Consider the following 19,412-nt stretch of genomic DNA (forward strand, 5'->3'; position numbering starts at 1 on the left):
AGAAGGTATTCTAACATTTCTTCTAAACCAGGCAACCTTTTTCTGTAAAGGCCCAGATCGTAAATATTTTAGGCTTTGTGGGCCATACGGTCTCTGTCGAAACTACCCAACTCTGCTGTTATAGTGAGAAAGCAGCTGTAGATGTTATGTAAGTGAATGGCTGTGGCTGTGTGCCAATAAAACTTTATTTATAGAAACAAGTAGTGGGCCGGATTTGACCCACAGGCTGTAGTTTGCCAAACCGTGCTCTAAAGGAATGAGACAACGACTTACCATCTCCACATCTCAGTTGCCTCATCTAGAAAATGGGATAATGTTACCCCCATTGAAGGGCTGCTGGAGGATTTGAAAGAACACATCAAGTGCCTGGCAAGAGTACAGCAAAGAGTCGGTGCTCATAGGGGATCACTATCGTTAACACTATTATCATTGCTCTCCCTTCTGTATGTATAAAAATCCATCAGCCCTGACTCCATAGAAAGGAGGATGGAAGGGTAGAGACTGTCTCTTCTCTGGAGTCCGATGGTTCACAATGTGTTTAAGGAGGATAACCAAACAGTTGAGCACCTCCTATATGCCAGGCACTGCGCTTCATGATAGAGAGTGATCAAAATAAATCCTAAGGCAATAGTAACCCCCAGAAGTCAAGTCTTAGAAGCCTAAGGAAGTGGGAAAAAATTGCAAGAATTTGTTCAAACACCAATGCATGCCTGCTATGCGCCAGGCCTTGCGCAGGAACTAGGCCGCCCAGCGGAATACAAAGCAAGCTCTGTCTTTAAAAAGGTGTCACCTAGAGAAACTATTTTCTCTTGCTTCTAAATTTCTGCCTGTCCCTTTCCCAGAAGCCACATTTTCATCTCAGAGAGGAAGCAGAGGCTCAGTGCACCTTGGGTCCCTCCAGAGCTCTCTGGGGAAGGCCTGAGTTACCCCCATCTTTTTTTTTTAACTTTTAAAAAAGTTTAAAAAGCAGTTGTGTTATATAGGTAAACTTATATAGGTAATTTTGTATATAAGTTTATATATAGGTAAACTTTTATTTGTTATACATGTTATTTCATCACCCAGGTATTAAGCTAGTAACCATTAGAAATTTTTCCTGATCCTCTCCCTCCCCCAACCCTTCAACCTCTGACAGGCCCCAGTGTCTGCTGTTCCTCTCTATGTGTCCATGTATTCTCATCATTTAGCTCCCACTTATAAGTGAGAAAATGTGGTATTGTTTTTCTGTTCCTGCATTAGGTTGCTAAGGATAATGGCCTCCAGCTCCATCCATGTTTCTGCAAAGGACATGATCACATTCTTTTTTATGGTTGCATAGTATTCCATGTTGTATCTGTACTACATTTTCTTTATCTAGTCTACCACTGATGGGCATTTAGGTTGAGTCCATGTCTTTACTATCGTGAATAGTGCTTCAGTGAACAATCATGTGCATTTATCTTTATGGTAGAATGATTTATATCCCTCTGGGCATATACCCAGTAGTGGGATCGGTGGACCAAATAATAGTTCTGTCTTTAGGTCTTTGGAGAATCACCACACTACTTTCCACGATGGTTGAACTAATTTACCCTCCCACCAACAGAGTATAAACATTCTTTTTTCCACAACCTCACCACCCAATCTCCTCGATGGGAGGTAGGGTCCGACACTGAAAGAAGCTGGCTCTCTCTCTTACCCAGGCAGGGCCTTTGCAGGGTAATGAAGCTGAGGGGCAAGAAGGGTGGGGGTCCTGGGGTCCTGGGTCCCAGTGGCCCCTGACAAAAGGGTGGAGGTGATGTTGGCTTGTGAATAAGAACCTTCCCCATTGCTTTCCTCTTGCTGAGGGACACCACTCTCTGAGCCAATCCCAGCTCCTCTTTTGCCTGAGTTCTTTTGCCCCCATAAAGCAGTGCTCTAGCCCTGGGCACAGACTAATTGTGCCCCTATATCCATTCTCTACTTGTCCCTCAACAGAATCCCCAGTGTTTGCTGGAGCACATGGACACTCAAATGAAAGTCACACTGGCCAGCCTCCTTGGCAGCCAGGCCTGGCCATATGACTAAGTTATGCCAGTGGGATGGCTTTGAGGGGAAATAATGCACCTGTCTACCATCTCTGTCTCCACTCTGGAGCATGGACCTGTGGGATGCCATCTCGAGCCATTCAGATGACAGAAGTACCCCAGGCAGCATAGAGCCACAACTGGGAAGGAGTCTGGGCCCCTGACGCCCTCAAGCCATTGTTCCAGCTCTGGACTGTCTCATCCAGACTCTCAGGTGACAGAGACATAATCAACTGATTCAGCTACTGTTTTTCTGGTTTCTTTGTAACAATGACTGCATTTAAATCCTAACTAATGTTAAGTATCAAGCAGGGTAGCCTGTGTTCACCAGCCCAACAGAGGGTCCCATCCATTGCACTGTGCAAACTGTGCAATACTTTATGGTTTTATGAAACCATCGCTCACTGAGCACCTCCTACATGCTGGGCACTGAGTCAGATGGTCAGGAAGCTACTGATAAATCAAAGTCTTGCTTCCCAGCTAGGAAGGACGGAAAGAAGAATAACAATGAAGATATACAGAGTTTTTCACCACACACACACACACACACACACACACACACACACACACAGAGGCTTATGGGATATAGTCTATAAATATTCCCATTGGACAGATGTGAAAACTGAGGTCTAAAAAGGTTAAGGTGTCCAATAGCTAATAAGTGGCAGACTATACAGTCAAAACCAGACAGTCTGATTCCAATTGCTTCCCCATCAATCCTCCACTAACTATGTAAAGAAACACATTACAGGCTGATTTATCCTCCATACCATCACCATTGCCCCAAGGAAACACAATAGAGTTAACATGTGTTGAGCCCTCACTTGGAACCTGCTGCTATGCTCAGTGTTTTCCATGCATTGCATCTTTTCTCCCCAGCTATAGCTCTGGGAGACCAGAGCTGTTATAATCCTGGTGTGACAGATAACGATACCAATGCAGAGATTACAGGAAGCTGGCCCAAGGTTACCAAGCAAATTTGTGCCTGACTGTTGTAAAGGCTGGGGGGATTTTTGTCTTCCTGCTTTTTATATCTGCAGACTAGGGGCTAGGGCACACCAGAGACCCTGCCCAGCTCTGTGCCTCATCCTTATCCCAGGCCGAATAGGAATAAAGCTCATACCTGTCCCTTGGGCTGAGCACTCCTTAAAGGCAGGCCCTGTCTCTCGTGTGTCCCTGTGTTCCCAGCACAGGGCCTTCCACAGTGTGTGCTGTGAGAATGGGGTAACTATTTGCTTCCATTCTTCCCATCCATGGCCAAGTGCAGTGGACACCTCTGTGTGCTATATAGAACTCTTGCTTTTGTCCCAGCAGCCCCTGACCTTTCTTCTGGTATCTTCAGTGTCTTAGCAAATCAACAATTGGGCTCAATCAAAGAGATAAAGTAGGCCAGGCATGGTGGCTCACATCTGTAATCCCAGCACTTTGGGAGGCTGAGGTGGGTGGATCACCTGAGGTCAGGAGTTTGAGACCAACCTGGCCACCATGGCGAAACCCTGTCTTTACAAAAAGTACAAAAAATTAGCCAGGCGTGGTGGGGGTGCCTGCAATCCCAGCTATTTAGGAGGCCGAGGCAGGAGAATTGCTTGAACCTGGGAGGTGGAGGTTGCAGTGAACCGAGATCGCACCACTGCACTCCAGCCTTGGCAATAAGAGCAAAATTCCCTCTCGAAAACAAAAACAAAGAGGTAAAGCATATGACCAAAGCCCAAACTAATCAAAGCATAACATCCCCCTTGGCCACAGTGGTTGGTTCTGAGATTGGGCACTTGAACCAATGACATAGAAGGACCCCCCAGGTCATTCCCACTTACTGGCAACCTACAAGGATGTGCAGGTGGGGGTTGCTGTACTCATCTTTCTCATCCAGGCAGAGCAAGGGATGGAAGCCAACCCTGAGAAAGACAGGGCAGAGGGATGGTGAGAAGCTGCTCTTCTGTTCACATCATTTGTGTCCCTGAAGAACATACCCTTGGGGGTTTTCATGCACGTAAAGCAATCAATTTTTTTTTTTTTTTTTGGCATATGCAATCTTGCAACCACTTTTCTGTCCCATTTGAACCAAACGTGTTCTAATGGATACTCTGTTTGGAGCCTGTCTCCTGCTTTCAATAATGATGCCAACTTATCTTTTAAGGAAAAAAGCTTCCCCTCCTCCCTATGACTCGTGTATACCAAAGCCCAGTTGGGCCTATGTCATCTGCTATTTTGACCTGTTCATTCACAGCCGCATTGCTTCAAGGAGGAGGATTAAGTATGACAGCATTGCCTGGAGAACTAACATTGGGGTTTAATCACAGCTGGCCTCACATCTTATTCAGATTCATATCCACGCATCTCATTTTCCAATGAGATTGAAGGTTCTATGAGGTAAGAGTCATGTCCTATAAATTCGACAAACAATGATTAAGTGCCTGAAGTGTCCTAGACACTGACTGGAAGCTGGGAACACAGAAGATAATAAAAGAGGTCACTGCCCTCTCTAAGGCAGATATGAAAGCAGATCATGGCAGATAGAAGTGCATCGTGACAGGAAGTTTTGAGTTGCAAGTGGCCGAGAAATGCAACTTCGACTGGCTGGGGCAATACAGAAGATTCGTTCCATGCAAATAGAAAGTGCAGGTAAGATCCAGCTTCCGGGCTGGATGACCCAATGACTTTAAAATGCCATCTGTGATTTTTAACACCAACGGTGACCATCTCTCAGCACAGCCATCCCAGCAGCATCCTCAGCAGAGCCAGCTACATCCCAGGGGCAACACCTTTCCCCATCTACATCCTGGGAAGCGGAGGGGGTCCAAACTAGATGCACCCTGATTGGACCTTCAAGGTCACATGCTTGCTCATGAACCAGTGACTGGGCAGGAAAATAAACTGCCTGGATACCTGTAAACCAATCAGGGCCTACTACGGAAGCAAGGGGTGGAGTCAGCTTTCTCCAAAGCAAGTAGGTTACATAAGCCCACTGTTTAACCTTAGAGACAAACATGGTACCAGATTCCCCTGAGCTGACACCAGAAACCTCTCCTGTGTCCATCACTGGGCTGCACTGGTGGGCGTGCTGTTACTTCATGGTCACAATAATATCGGCAGAAGCAGCACCTAATGTTTATGAAATGCTTCCCAGTGCCAGATTCTAGTGTTCCGCATTTGCAATCTCATTTCACCAGCGTTAGGGAGCATGGTTACCTCCCATTTTGCAGATTAGGAAACTGAGGCCTGGAGAGGGAAAGTAGGCTGGCCAAAGTTATTGACCTGAATTTAAAAATCAAAGTGGCACCCTGTTGTCCTCGGTTCCCTAATGTTGGAAAGGGTCTAGTCACATCCTTGTGCTGGGTGCTTGGTTCGGTGGATGGGGCTTCAGGGGAGACAGAAAACAGAAACCGCCTCTCCACTGCGCATCACATTTGCTGTTAAAAGAATTCCGCATGCTTCACAAGGGCTGCCTCCAGAGTCCTTTTCAAATCCCCAAATTGGCAATTCCTGCTACTGTATTTAATTTCCCTCTAAACTGCAGAAAAATTTAACAGAAAAACTTCAGTGTCCCCTTCAGACTGCACGATGCTCTAAATGAACATAAATTCTGCCACAAAAATAAGCTCAACACCACCTTACACTGCATTATTTGCATGAAAACACTGAACATTACTTTCTAGAATCTACACAGTCAACCTCTAGCTGTTGACTTTCTTCAGGGGCGTAGGAGAGGCATGTTTTACCAACCATGTCACTTTAGGGCAGGTACAGCGTGCGTGACTGCATGGCCCACAGAAGCAAGACCCAACAATGACAGTGGCTCACTGGATCCAGGAGCAGTCCTCTGGCCACGTGGCCTTCTCTCTTGCTTCCCTATTGAAACCTGCATGTGCCCATGTGCTAGAGACATGAGTTTGCAACTCTGGGCTTGGATAAATTCTTAGCGTCTGCAACCTCAGCTGGGTCTACATCTTTTCTGGGACAAAACTTGCAAGGAGTCCCTATTCCCTCAGTAAATACCTTCCTCTAATGGGTGGGGGCTAGGGTTGGACAAGGGTAGGTTTGGGGGAGAGTGAGGAAGTTGTTCCACAGGACAGTTTCCACCTAACAGAGCAGGGTACTTCGTATTGGAAGTTCATGGAAGCTGAGGCTGGAGGTTCGCTTGCTCTCCTCTTTCTGGACTCGAATGAGTTGCCAGTTGTCTCTGCTGGAAGCAGTTGGTCTCACTTTCTGCTGAATTCCTGGACTCATTTATTGGCCTTGCCTCCTGGAGTGTTTTATTTTCTTCGTAAACTGCCTTTCTTTATTAAGATTCATCTCTAATTGATCTTTTCTGTACAGAGCCTACCCATGAGAAGCTGCTCAGCAGAGCCAATAAATAAAGGCAGGAGGAACATGAGTTGGGATATCAGTAGCACCCAGCATGTGGCCACGATTATTATGACCTTGTGTACATTTTTAAATCTCTGTGCCTCAGTTTCCTCATCTGTAAAGTGAGGATTGCAATAATGCACGATCTCATAGGGTGAGGCTTAAATAAACTGTTGTAGGAAAAGCACTTAAAACAATGGCTGCCCCATAGAAAAGACCCAGGAATGTTAGCTATCAAATACTTCAATATTGAAATAATGGAATAATGAAGAGACAGTATGGCATGATGGAAACAATATGGTCTGTAATTTCATATAATCCATGTCTAGGTTTTACCACTTATTAGCTCTCAGCAGAAAAGTTCTCCACACTTTATAAGCCTTAGTTTCATTTTCTCCGAATGGGAATAATGATTGTACAGCCTCCTGGGGTTGCTGGGAAGGTTCATTAACTTTAAATGTCTCACTGTGCAAAGCCAGTCACCATGGCAGGCCTGACTGCAAGGCTCGGCCTGGGGCTGGCATCTGGGAAGGTGGATTTCAAGAAAGTTCCCACCACTTCCTGACAAGAACAGTCCACGGTGACTAAACCTTTTGCACAAACAGCATGGTTTATGCTGGACACCCGCTTTCCTTCTGGGAATGTTGTCACATCCCAGGCAGGTGGTGTCTATGTGACCAGCCCCCAGTAAAAACCCCGGACACTGAGTCTCTAATGAGCAGTTCACAGGTGATGTTGCAACTCATTGCTAAGGAAATCCTGTGTGTCCTGGGCAGCTCTAGCGGGAGAGAGCTCTGTAAGCTTCCACTTGGCTTCTTCTGTACTTAGTTCTCAGTGCCTTTTCCATGTACTGATTTTGCTCTGTATCCTTTCACTACAAAAGTCATAGCCATGTGCACAACTATATGCTGAATCTTATGAGTGCTCCTGGGAAAATAATCCAATCTGGGAGGGTTCTTATGGACCCTCCGACACTCACCTGTGCCATACTTGTCCCATGGCGAGTCCTTGGTAAGTGGAAGCATCAAATATAAGTGTCCATGGTGGTCACTGACTCATTGTCCTTAATTGTGAGGCTCAAATAAGAGATGTCACCTCTAAAAGCAACTTAATTTTTGTTTTTTAAAAAGTGCAAAAACAAATTTACTTACATGGACCCAGAACCTATGGGTGGCAAGGATGAAGATATGCAAGACAGTAGTCATATCCTCTTTTACCTTAAATACCAGAGAAAATCCTACCAGCTTTGTCTTTTCTCTCATCTTCCACCCTCTGAGAAGGAATCCTGTCTGATTGATTACTGGACCTTTTCTTTATTGATTGAGATAGTCAATAAGGGAGATAAGATGAGGAAGGACTCATGGCAGTTACAGTGGAAAAGGAGAAAACTAAAAACTACTAGGGGGAGAGAAGAATAGATTTAGGGAAATAAGAAAGAGGAATCAAAAATGAAAGAGCCCATGAAGGTTGGATTAGAGATAGGTTTTTGTTTGTTTGTTTCATGTTGTTTAAATGTGGAAATGAAGAACAGAAAGCAGCTTCATGGCAGCTATTGTGTATTGAAGAAAAAAGAATTGGAAAAGAACTTTTAAAAAGAAGTCTTATTAGGTATTATGGATGAGTTCCCTCCTTGATATGCTATTCAGAAGGTTCCCATAAAGATTCAAATTACTCTAAATTAGTTTGGGGTTGCTAAACTATTTGTTTTTTCATAGACTGTGTATCAGGCCGGACCACGGGCAAACAGGCTTTATATGCATTGCAGAATCTGTAGTTATACCACAGTTATCAGTCACATTCTCAACTCTCAATCAATCTCTCTCTCTGTCTCTCTCTCTCTCTCACACACACACATACACACACACACACACACACGCACAGAGTAAGTGAGATGGTTTGGCTGTGTTCTCGCCCAAATCTCATTTTGAATTGCAACTCCCATAATCCCCATGTTTTGCATGTTTCGTGGGAGGGACCCAGTGGGAGGTAACTGAGTCATGGGGATGGGTTTTCCTGTGCTGTTCTCGTGATTGTGAATAAGTCTCACGAGATCTGATGGTTTTATCAAGGGCAGTTCCCCTGCACATGTTTTCTTGCTGCTGCCATGTAAGATGTGCCTTTGCTCCTCCTTCACCTTCTGCCATGATTGTGAGGCCTCCCCAGACATGTGGAACTGAGTCCATTAAACCTCTTTTTCTTTATAAATTACCCAGGCTCAGGTATTTCTTCGAGCAGTATGAAAATGGACTAATACAGTAAGCTATTTCAGAATCTGCCAAATTATATTTACTATTACTAATTAATTTTCTTTGCCCAGCCAGATTTCTTCTCAATCTGACCCATTTGAAAATTTTCTCTCCTCTGACTAATATAACTTACCATTATTCATTGAGGATCTTCAGGACCCAGAGCAAGAAGAGAGGGAAGATAGAGGAATGAGGTTACTCTCACACCTAAACTCAGATGCCTGGGCTGGTTCAGTGATGTCAAGTTCAAGTTCAGTGATGGCCTGTTCAGTGATGTCCTCAGTGTATATCCTCAAGCCCTCTTTTCCTGAGGCTCAGAAAGTCTCCCACCTTCTAAACTCTATGAAGCCCTGATTTCTGCAAGTTTAGGCCTGTTGGATCTCTGAATTTCAAAACAGTTAGTGACACATGCAAGGACAAGATCAAAATTTCTCAAGGGGAAAAAGAACCTGAAACACACATTGAGAGGGCAAACATCTCGCACTAGATTCTGGTATTAAAGAAAAAGTAGTAACATATGCACAACATCGTCCCTTAAAAGCTCCTGAGTTTAGATAAGAAAAAAGACCAAACACTCCAAAGGGGACTGCCAGATTTATTTTCAAGGCAGAATGTAATTTATGCCAGTTAAAGGCATCAAATATTATTGGAACAGGCACTTCACAAAGACAATACCCCAAATGGCTGTAAACATATGAAAAACTGCTCAGTTTCATTATTTATCAGGGAAATGCAAATTAAAACCATGAAATGATACAAGGACATATTCACCTGAAAGGTTAAGGTGAAAACATCACACACTGGCAAGGAAGTGAAGCAACTGGAACACGCATCCACTGCTGATCATGGGGAGGGAAAGATTCAACTGGTACCACCACTTTGCAAAACTCTTTGGCAGCATCTTCTAAAGCTGAACAGATGTATAAGTTTCAACCCAGCAATCCTACCTCTTGGAACATACCCAACAGAAATGTGGACACGTTCACCAAACACACATACAAGAATGTTCACGGCAGCACTGTGTGTAATTAGTCCCAAACTAAAGCCTACCTTGAAGTTCATCAGGAGACTAGATGAATAAATGGTGGTATATTCACAATGGTATACTATAGAGCAGGGAGTTGGCAAACTATGTTTGTAATCCAGGCTGCCAATTTTTGTAAATAAAGTTTCATTCATCGAAACTTTATTTACAAAATAAAGTTCATTCGATGAATGAAACTTACAAAATTTTATTTACAAAAATTCAGCTCCATTCATTGGTTTAAATATTGCCTATGGCTGCTTTCATGTCATAACAGAAAAGTTGAGTTGTGACAGAGATCAAAGGACCAGTGATGCTTCAAATATTTACTGTCACTCTTCACAAAAAGTTTGCTGACCCCTGCCTTATAGCAATGAGAGCAAACGACGTACAGCTACGTGCGTTGTGTTGATAAGGACGTGTCTCACAGTGTTGAATGAGAGAAATCAGGCACTAGAGAGCACAAGTTATTTGGTTCCGTTTCCATGAAGTTAAAAGTAGGCAAAATTACACCCTGAAGTGGGTGTAGGAAGTCAGGATAGACATTGCCCTGGGACGCACGGTGACTGGAAAGGGACCTGAAGATTCACGGGTTCCTGATTGTGTTCTGTTTCTGGATCCATATGTGTGTGACCTGGATGTATTCTCTTGGTGAGAATTCATCGAGCTTTGTACTTATGCCGTGCACACTTGTCTCTATGTTTATGATATTTTAGTGGAAAATCTTTTAAAAATGCTGTTGGACTCCCTGCATGCTACCTTAAAACTCCCAGCGATTTCCCCTGCCCTCTCATTTGTGTCTGCCTTCACACAAGCTGACGATTCCCCTGAAATGCACGATTCCCCTGAAATGCTCCCTTTGATAAAAAGTGGTGAGCAACGACCCCTCTTAGGAGCCCGCTGGGCCCCCCAGGCATGGGAAGAAAGGAAAATCTTGAGTTCCTTCAAGGGAAATTCCAGGCACTTCACTAGCTTTGAAAATTAAATGAACAACCTGGTAAGTGAGAAGGTAATAATGGCTTAAAATAATAGCCCAGGAAGTTAGAGCCACAAAATGTTCAGTTCCCTATAGAAATTAAAGATTACATCTTCATATATGTCCCTGAATTGTTTTTCAGAAATCCAGACCCCCATCACACGGAAGATGCCGTCTGCTGGCAGACACCTCAGATAAGAAGGAACCAAGCACTGAATGGTGACTCTCCCATTCTTTGTTTTAAATTTCTGCCCGAGAGGCCTGGAGGAAGTCATATTCAGAGCCCAGAGCTTAACATTCCTTTCTGTTGACCCCAAGTTTTTAGACAAACTTTTGCTTCCTTAACCAAACACAAATCAAAGAATCTTTGAATTCACCTTTGACTTGTAGGCCCTGCTGGAGATGCTTTGCTCTTTTAAGTTAAACCAATGTGCGACTTCCATGTGTCGATTTATGACTTTGCCTGTAATTCTGTCTCCTCGCCTGGAAAAACACTTTCAATGAAAGCCATGGGGAAGTTCAGGTCTTAGGCATTGGCTGCCTCATTCCCCTTGCCTGGTGCCCTCACTGTCTCTCACCCGCAAATCCTGATGTCAGAGTTTGGCTTTGCTGCACCAGGTGGGTGGACCCAAGTTTGGTTCTGTAACAAGATGAATGTAAACTCATCCTTCAAATCTCAGTGCAGCTGTCTCCTGCTCAGGTCACCTTCCCGCCATGCCCCAGGGCTCAGAGATAATCCAGGGAAGTGGGCAGAGACATCTCCAAGAGGGTGACACTGGACCTTAAGTGAATTTGGAGAAATGAAAGAGGTGTCACTGGTTGAATCTTGAGTGTCTGTCACACAAGAGAGGCCAGGTTGGCCACTCCGGAGGAATTCAGCTGTTAGTAGCTTAGTTTAATCCAGGCTTAAGCCATCTGTGAGGGGCAGCTTAGTTTGGTGGGTAGAACATTGGGCAAATCTGGAAAAAAGAGCTGCGTAGCAGCCGGGACATAGTGAAATGAAAGGGACTAAGGTGCCACCTCTAACTGGCTGCAGAAAAGTGAGGAATTCATCGCTGGGCATAACTGAGAAACTCAGGGGGAGGTGATGGTAACCATAATAGGTTCGTTGCCCTACGCATACAACCAGTCCAGACACCAAGACACCAGGTTGCAGCAGAGAAAGAGGTTTCATCATAGGGTCATTGAATGAGGTGATGGGAGAAAACCCCAACTCCATCTCCCCAAGGAATCTGGGGTACAGGTTTTGGAGCGCACCAAAGTGCGGATATTGTTAATTGGTCGAGGAGTGCAGGGGGAAGTCATGGGTGAGGGAGAGGAAGAAGCTGTATTCTCATGTGGATCCCTTTCTGTAACCACCCAGTGGGTTCACCTTGCCTGCTGCCTAGACAGAGCCGGTTTCTCAGGACAGGGGAATTGCAATGGTGAGAGAGTAATTCACGCAGAGCTGGCTGTGCAAGAGACCAGAGCCTTGTTATTACTCAAATCAGTCTCCCTAAGCATTTGGGGATCAGAGTTTTTAAAGATAATTTGGCAGTTAGGGGCTTGGGAAGTGGGGAGAGGTGATTAGTCAGGTTGCAGATGGAATCACAGGGGGTCGAAACGAGGTTCTCTCGCTGTCTTCTGTTCCTGGGTGGGATGGCAGAACTGGTTGAGCCAGACTCCTGGTCTGCGTAGTGTCAGCTGATTCATGGAGTGCAGGGGCTGCAAAATCTCTCAAGCACTGATCTTAGGCTTTACAATAGTGACGTTTTCCCCAGGAGCAATTTGGGGAAATTAAGACTCTTCGAGCCAGAGGCTGCATGAGCCCTAAACTGTGATTTCTAATCTTGTAGCCGATTTGTTAGTCTTAGAAAGGCAAACTAGACCCCAGGCAAGAAGCGGGTCTTTTCGGGAAAAGGCTGTTACCAATTTTGTTTCAGAGTCAAACCATGAACTGAATTCCTTCCCAAAGTTAGTTTAGCCTACACCCAGGAATGAACAAGGACAGCGTAAAGGTTAGAAGCAAGATGGAGTCAGTTAGGTCTGATTTCTTTCACTGCCATAATTTCCTCAGTTATAATTTTGCAAAGCCGGTTTTGTTTCTTCTCTGGGGGCCTTCAAAATGGTTGCTGGAATTTGGGTCTGAAATACATCTGAGTTAAATAAAAGTCTTATGATTCTAATGTCCAAGATCCCGTCTATAGGAACAATGGGTATGCAAATGGTCAGTATCTAGTGCTAAGTGACTTTTAGTAACAAGGAAGTAGGCCAAAGGGCAGCCTGATGAATGCTTAATTATAACCCTATTTCTGTCCAGAACCCAGGATGCAATTATCAACCCTGTGGAGACAGTTTCACAATGGTTTCAGTTGGGGCTGGATCCAGCATTGTGAACAATGTCATCAAGAATCCCAGGAATCAGTCTTTTCTCTCCTTTTGGCTCTGCCTGCCCCAGGTTTCATTCTCTGACACGAGTTGACTATGGTAACTCCGGCAGCCCCAGGCTTATGTGTTTAAGTCCAGTGGAAAAAATGAGTTTTCTCTTTCCTAAAAGTTCAAGAGAAGAGGCAGAACCAGGCCTCCTTTGTTTGGATCATATGCTACCCACCACTCCCCGCCATGGAATCTCTGTAATCAGGGGATGGAATGTGGTGCTTGTCCAGGTCTGAGTCAAGCCTTGCCTTGCCCTGAAGCAGGTGATGAGAAGAGTCAGACCCGTCAACCCCTGTTTCCTGGTATACAGCTCCCCAAATCCTTGGGATCTCCAAGAGGATGAGTGGCTTTCTGTATGCTAATGAAGTGACTGATGGCAGGCGGAACCTGGACAGACTATCGATGGGGGCTGGTTGCCAGGGGAACCAACCATGTGATTAGAGGGTTAACAGTTTCAGCTCCACCCAACTGGACCTTTGGGGAGGGCTGAGGAGGGGGCTGAATGTTGAGTTGAGTTGATCACCAAGGCCAAGAAGGTAATGAATCGTGCTTCCATAATGAAGCTTCCATAAAACCCCACAAGGACCGGGTTCAGGGAGCTTCAGAGAGCTGAACACATGGAAGTTCCTGGAGGGTGGTGCCTAGAGAGGACCTGAGAGCTCCACACCCCTTCCTTATACTCCACCCTCTGCATCTCATTATCTGTATCCCTTGTAATATCCTTTGTAACACACTCGTAATGTTAGAGGTAGAAGAGATCAGAGTTACCCCAAGTTACTGGTGGCAAATCTGTAGGGGTCTGCAGCAACTTCAGTCCTTCCCTCCTCAGAAGAAAGAATTCAACTGATGTGCATAAAGCAGAAAAAGAAACCAAGGCAAGTTTCAGAGCAGGAGTGAAGTTTCTTTAAAAAGGCTTTAGAACAGGAAAGCAAGGAAAGTTCACTTAGAAGAGATCCAAGAGGGCGCCTGAAGGTCAAAGAGAGAAGAGAGCATTTAACTTCCATCCTAACACTTCCTTTTTTTTGTTTGTTTGAGATGGAGTTCTGTCACCCAGGCTGGAGTGCATTAGCACGATCTTGGCTCACTGCAAGAGCCACCTCCCGGGTTCACACCATTCTCCTGCCTCAGCCTCCCGAGTAGCTGGGACTACAGGCGCCCGCCACCACGCCCGTCTGATTTTTTTGTAGTTTTAGTAGAGACGGGGTTTCACCGTGTTAGCCAGGATGGCCTCATCTCCTGACCTTGTGATCCAGCCGCCTCGGCCTCCCAAAGGGCTAGCATTACAGGCATGAGCCACCGCGCCCGGCCCATCCTAGCACTTTCTAGGCTTGCCTCTTTCCCATGATTCTTTCCTTAGGGTGGGCTACCCGCATGCATGCGGTGTTCTCCCTACCCTTGGGAACTGAGCATGTGCAATGTGTTTAGGAAGTTGTCCGCGTGTCCATCTGAGGCTTTCTTCCCTTTCCCAGTGGTAAGCTCCCAGAACATCATACTTTGCCAACTTGTCTCGTAGTGAGCATGCCCAGGAAGTTTCTTCTCCCTGGCGTCTATATTCAATTAACACTTTTAATGTCAGTAGCTGTGGATTATCAGGAGATCGTCTCTCCCTGCGGCTGCAAATGATCATTTTTAGAGAGGCGGTGTGATAATCATCAGACCATCACCTGACATTCCTAGTGGGTACAGGGAGAGCCCTCTCCTGCCCCACTCATGCCAATCTAACTACCTGTAAGAATAAACATAAGGAAGTGTTTCCCTGACATGTGTGAGCTACTCGAGCAAATTAATCAAATCTAAGGGGGAGGGAAATCTCAATTTATAGCCAGTTGATCACAAAAGTAAAACCAGGGGCTTGCAATTGGTATTGAAGTGAGGCAGGGGCAGTCTTGTGGGACTCAGCCCTTAACCTGTGCAATCGGACACTATCTCCAGGTAGTGTGGGAATTGAATTGAATTAGAGGACACACAGGTGGTGTCCACTGCAGAATTGGTTATTTGCTTGCTGTGTGGGGGTAAACGCAGATACATTTGGTGTCAGAAGCCTTTTGTGTTGTAAGAGCCAAGTATAGAAGAAACTGAGTTTGTTTTTTCCTATATTCTCAGAGGCCAAGCAGGTCAAAACTACAGCCCCACCTTGCACTGCTTATTAACTGTTGAAACCGCCTTTGCAAAACTTATAACAGTGAGAAAATTATGATCCAAAAGAGAGCTGGCCTAACTCACTCCATCTTGCGTGTAACCTCCAGACCGCCCTTGGTTGCTCCTGGGTGTGGGCCGAGCTAACTTTGGGAGAAATCGAGTTTCTAGTTTAAATGATAATAGCCCTTCCCAAAAGACTAACCCCCTTTATAACACTAATGAAAGGCCGCCAAGGTTAGGAGGATGAGAAGGGCCCGAATTTGTGGTTAGGTGATGACCAGTCATTATTCCAGCCATTGCAAGATTTGTTACTTCCCCAATTACTCCTGCAGATAACATTGTCGTTGTAAAACCTAAGATTGGCCTTTAGAGATGTCTTCTCAGGCTTTTGCATTTCTGAGGACCAAATGGCCCCACTAGGACCAGCAACTCTTGACTCAACATGACCTGTGGCCCCCACCCAGAAGTGGTCTCAGCCTCAAGGACTGTTTTCCACACCCCTATGATTGCATGCCCAACCAATCAGCAGCATCCATTCTCTAGCCCCTGCCCACCCAAACTATCTTTGAAAAACCCTAGTCCCTAGATTTTCAGGGAAGCTAATGTGAGTAATAATAAAACTCCAATCCCCCATTTAGCCAGCTCTTCATGTATCACACTCTCTCAATTGCAATACCCCTGTTTTAATAAATCAGCTTCGTTTGGGCAATGAGCAAGGAGAACTTGTTGGGCAGTTACACTGTGACCTTAAAGAACGAAGTTCCTTGATCTGTACAAGGGTGATGAGTGTCCTCACTGCAAGGGGATATTGCAAGATGGCATGTATCTCCCAGGGACTGAGTACCTGGCCTTAATGGGTGCCTGATGAATGGTGGAGCCCTCTGTACCATTCTGCTTTTCAGGAAGGAGAAAAGTCCCCTGTTTATGCTCCAGGCCAGGGATGAGGATCAGGAGTGTGGGCCACCCACTCTGCAGGCACTATGGAGCCACTGTGTGGGTGCAGGGCCCTGTCAATCACAGCCACTTTATCTGATAGACCCAAGGGAGAATCATCATCATTGTTTTAATCACACCATTGAAACAAACAAGAATCAGGGCTTCAATTAATTCAGCACACGAGCAGAACACATTTTATGATTTGCAAGTCAGATGCAGAGCTGCAGACCACACTCTCACCCCAGGGACAAGTCGCATCCTCAGAGGGTTCAGTGCGGAGGAACAAGGTAGGGGATAGGGATCTGGCTTTGGATTGTGATTCTGACACTGACAATTAGTGTGACCTCCAACAGGTGCTGAAATACTCTGGGCCTCAGTTTTCTCACCTGTAAGAAGGAATCAAAGTTGTTGTAAAGATTACAGGCATGATCTAAGTCACCTGGGTTCACTTACAAGAATAAAGAGATGTCACTTTGCTTATTCTAGAAAGGAAAGAAATTAGCACAAGGCATCAGGTGCTTACAAAAGCCACTGGAAGTTCATGAGGAGCAGGCTCTGCTCTGGACTGGGTCTGTGCAAAAACACAGCAGAACTGGCCTGCCAGGAATCTGGCACATCTGCCTCCATCAGGAAAGCAGAGACCCAGAGGCTGCTGAAACTATGAGCTTCCAGAACACGCAGCAGAAGCTGTGACCCTGCCATCAGGAAGCCCTCACCAATGCAGAGACCCCTTGTCTCCCACAAAGCTAATGGCTGGTCACTGCAGTGCAGAATGGAAAAGCTTGATACAGCAGGGGAACGACCTTGGCCTCACCGCCCTCAGCTGGAGGAGCAGAATTGCATCTCAAATGTCCTAGGTGCAAAGGAATTGGGGAAATTGCTTTTTTTGGGAGGGGGGTGCTCTGCAGTGCAGGAAGATGCAGAAGAAGACACAGCCAGATGGCAACAGCTGAGAAAAAGGCGACATAGGATGAAGCACAGAAGGGTTTGGGATCCAGCGGCCGGTCCTAGGAGCAGCTGGACGCATGTGCCCATAGCCTCCCTCCTAAGCCAGTCTTCCGAGCACCAAAGTGTCCTGAAGTCACCTGGTCCGTGGCTCTGCCCCAGCCCAACCACAGCCAACAATCACCTGACCTCTCCACGGGGCCTTCTGGTTCCAGCCCCAGGATGGGGAGAAGCAGCTCGGGATTGGTGATGAAGCATTGTCCCTGAGCCCTACACCCACCCTTCCGTGCTCTGCCCTGTGATGCTGAGACCGGGATTCTGAAAACCATGTTTCTGTTAAAATAGCTGACATGGCTCTGTCTCAAGATGAGACCTGAAGTCACATGCAGGGGCTTCAGAGTCAGACACAGCCCCATCTTCCCTGTGCAGGGGCTGTGAGACCCAGGCAAGTGGCTTAATCTTTCTCAGCCACAACTTCTTCCTCTCTAAAAGAATAGTCTCTCCCCACAAAGTTGATGTGACAGTGCATCATGTCTGTGCGTAAAACACCCAGCACGGGGCCTGACAAAGGGTAAGCTCTGGCCAGTGTCAGCGGATAGTGTCCTGCAGGCGTACCATAGCCTTCCACTTCCTACGGATGTAAAGGTCTCTGGGAAGGTGCCTGGACCCTCCTCTGAGGGCCATCAAGGCAGACACTGTGAGGCACATATGCTATAGCCATCTCCTCCTCCTTCCCTGCTGCCCACTTCTGGAAAAGCAGAAGATGGCTGACACTCCATTCCAGAATGTTCCCTCTGCTTGGCACACTGGCTCTCCCAGGCTCAGCTCACTCAGGTCTTTCAGGCTTCAGCTTCAGCCCCAGGTCTTCAGGGAAGCCTTCTGTGATTGTACAAAGCGTTTCCCCTGGGCTCCCCAGCCTCCGTTGGGCTTACCTACAAGCTGGCTTCTCTGTTTCCCTACCCCCGTCAGTGAGCTCCTTGCGGGGGTGGGGGATGAAGGCAGGTGTGCTCACTGCTGAATTCCCAAAGCTTACATAAAGCCTGGCACAAATGCCATCCCGCTGGCTGGCTGTGGAAATGAATGGGTGAGTTCCTGATTTACGAGGGATAAAACACAGGCTCAGAGACGCTGCACAAACTTGCTTAGGATAAGGCTCATACTCGACCCCAGGTCCCACTACACCAAGCTGCTTCAAAGTGAGTTCAGAATCCAGAGCACCCTTCCCCAACTCAGCCTCCGAGCTGTTACTTGGCAGGAAGCAGAGATTCTTGCAGAAGTCCACAGAGGGTCTGTCTGCAAACCTCCCTCACTGAAGTCACAATAAGGAGCTTGTGAAAAACCTAACCTCTCAGCCCCACCCCAGAGCCACAGAGTCAAAAGCGATGAGGTGAGGCCTGCGAATGGTCATTTCTCACCAACTTCCCACGTGGCTCTGAAGTTCATTAATACTGAGAAGCCCCTGGGGCTCCTGAGAACATGACTGGGAAGTTTTGCTGCTGGTTCTTCCCACCCTGTTTTCCAAGTCTCTCCTAAGACTGCCTGGGATGAAGGGGTCAGGTCACTGGAGGTACACACCCAGCCCTCTGAAAATTCCTTCTTTTACTGAGTATATTAACTTTTTAAAAAGTAACAATAAAACCACACTGCCCATGGGAATTTCAGCTTGAAAGCAGATACTTTAAGCAGTTACGATAAAAGGGAGTCAAAATGCACGCCCTTTAGTGGCAGAGAAAAGATCCTTGAGCCCAGGCTTCTTGGGGTTTTCAGGAGGGAGGTCCTAAATCTGACATATGCCCTGATAGACAGGTCCAACCTTGACTCTGCTACTGCCTCTCTGTGGGGTCTTCGAGTTCCTTCCAGTTGCCTGTGAAACAGAAATAATAGCAGCTCTGCTATCTCATGAGAAGGGTATGTGAGTATGCAAAGCCCCGGGCACCCAGAGGGGAGGTAGCAATATATCAGTTACTTTCATTCATTATTCCTATTATGGTCAACATGAGATAGACTGTTGGGTGTTTCTCAACACTCATATGAGCCTCCTAAAATAACCTAAGGAATAGCTTTCTCTGAAATTGTCTTTTATTTCGCAGCAGGGCTAAATCCTTGTTCCACCTTTTCCTCTGCATTGGTACTGTAGTCAGGGTATGTATGTGTATTAATCTCTGTGTTTGATAATTTCTAAGAAGTTGCTTTTGTCAAGGGTAGCAAGTATCCAGAGCCAGTGTCATGGGAGGTAAAGGAATTTACCAAGGCAGTTATAGGTAAAGAAAGGCAGAGTTATTAGAGAAAGTATGAAAAAACATTGCACATCAGGAAGGGAGCTGTCTGCAAAGAGGGAG

The sequence above is a fragment of the Macaca nemestrina genome, chromosome 15, assembly GCF_043159975.1.
Source record: "Macaca nemestrina isolate mMacNem1 chromosome 15, mMacNem.hap1, whole genome shotgun sequence".
NCBI classification, from domain to species: domain Eukaryota; kingdom Metazoa; phylum Chordata; class Mammalia; order Primates; family Cercopithecidae; genus Macaca; species Macaca nemestrina.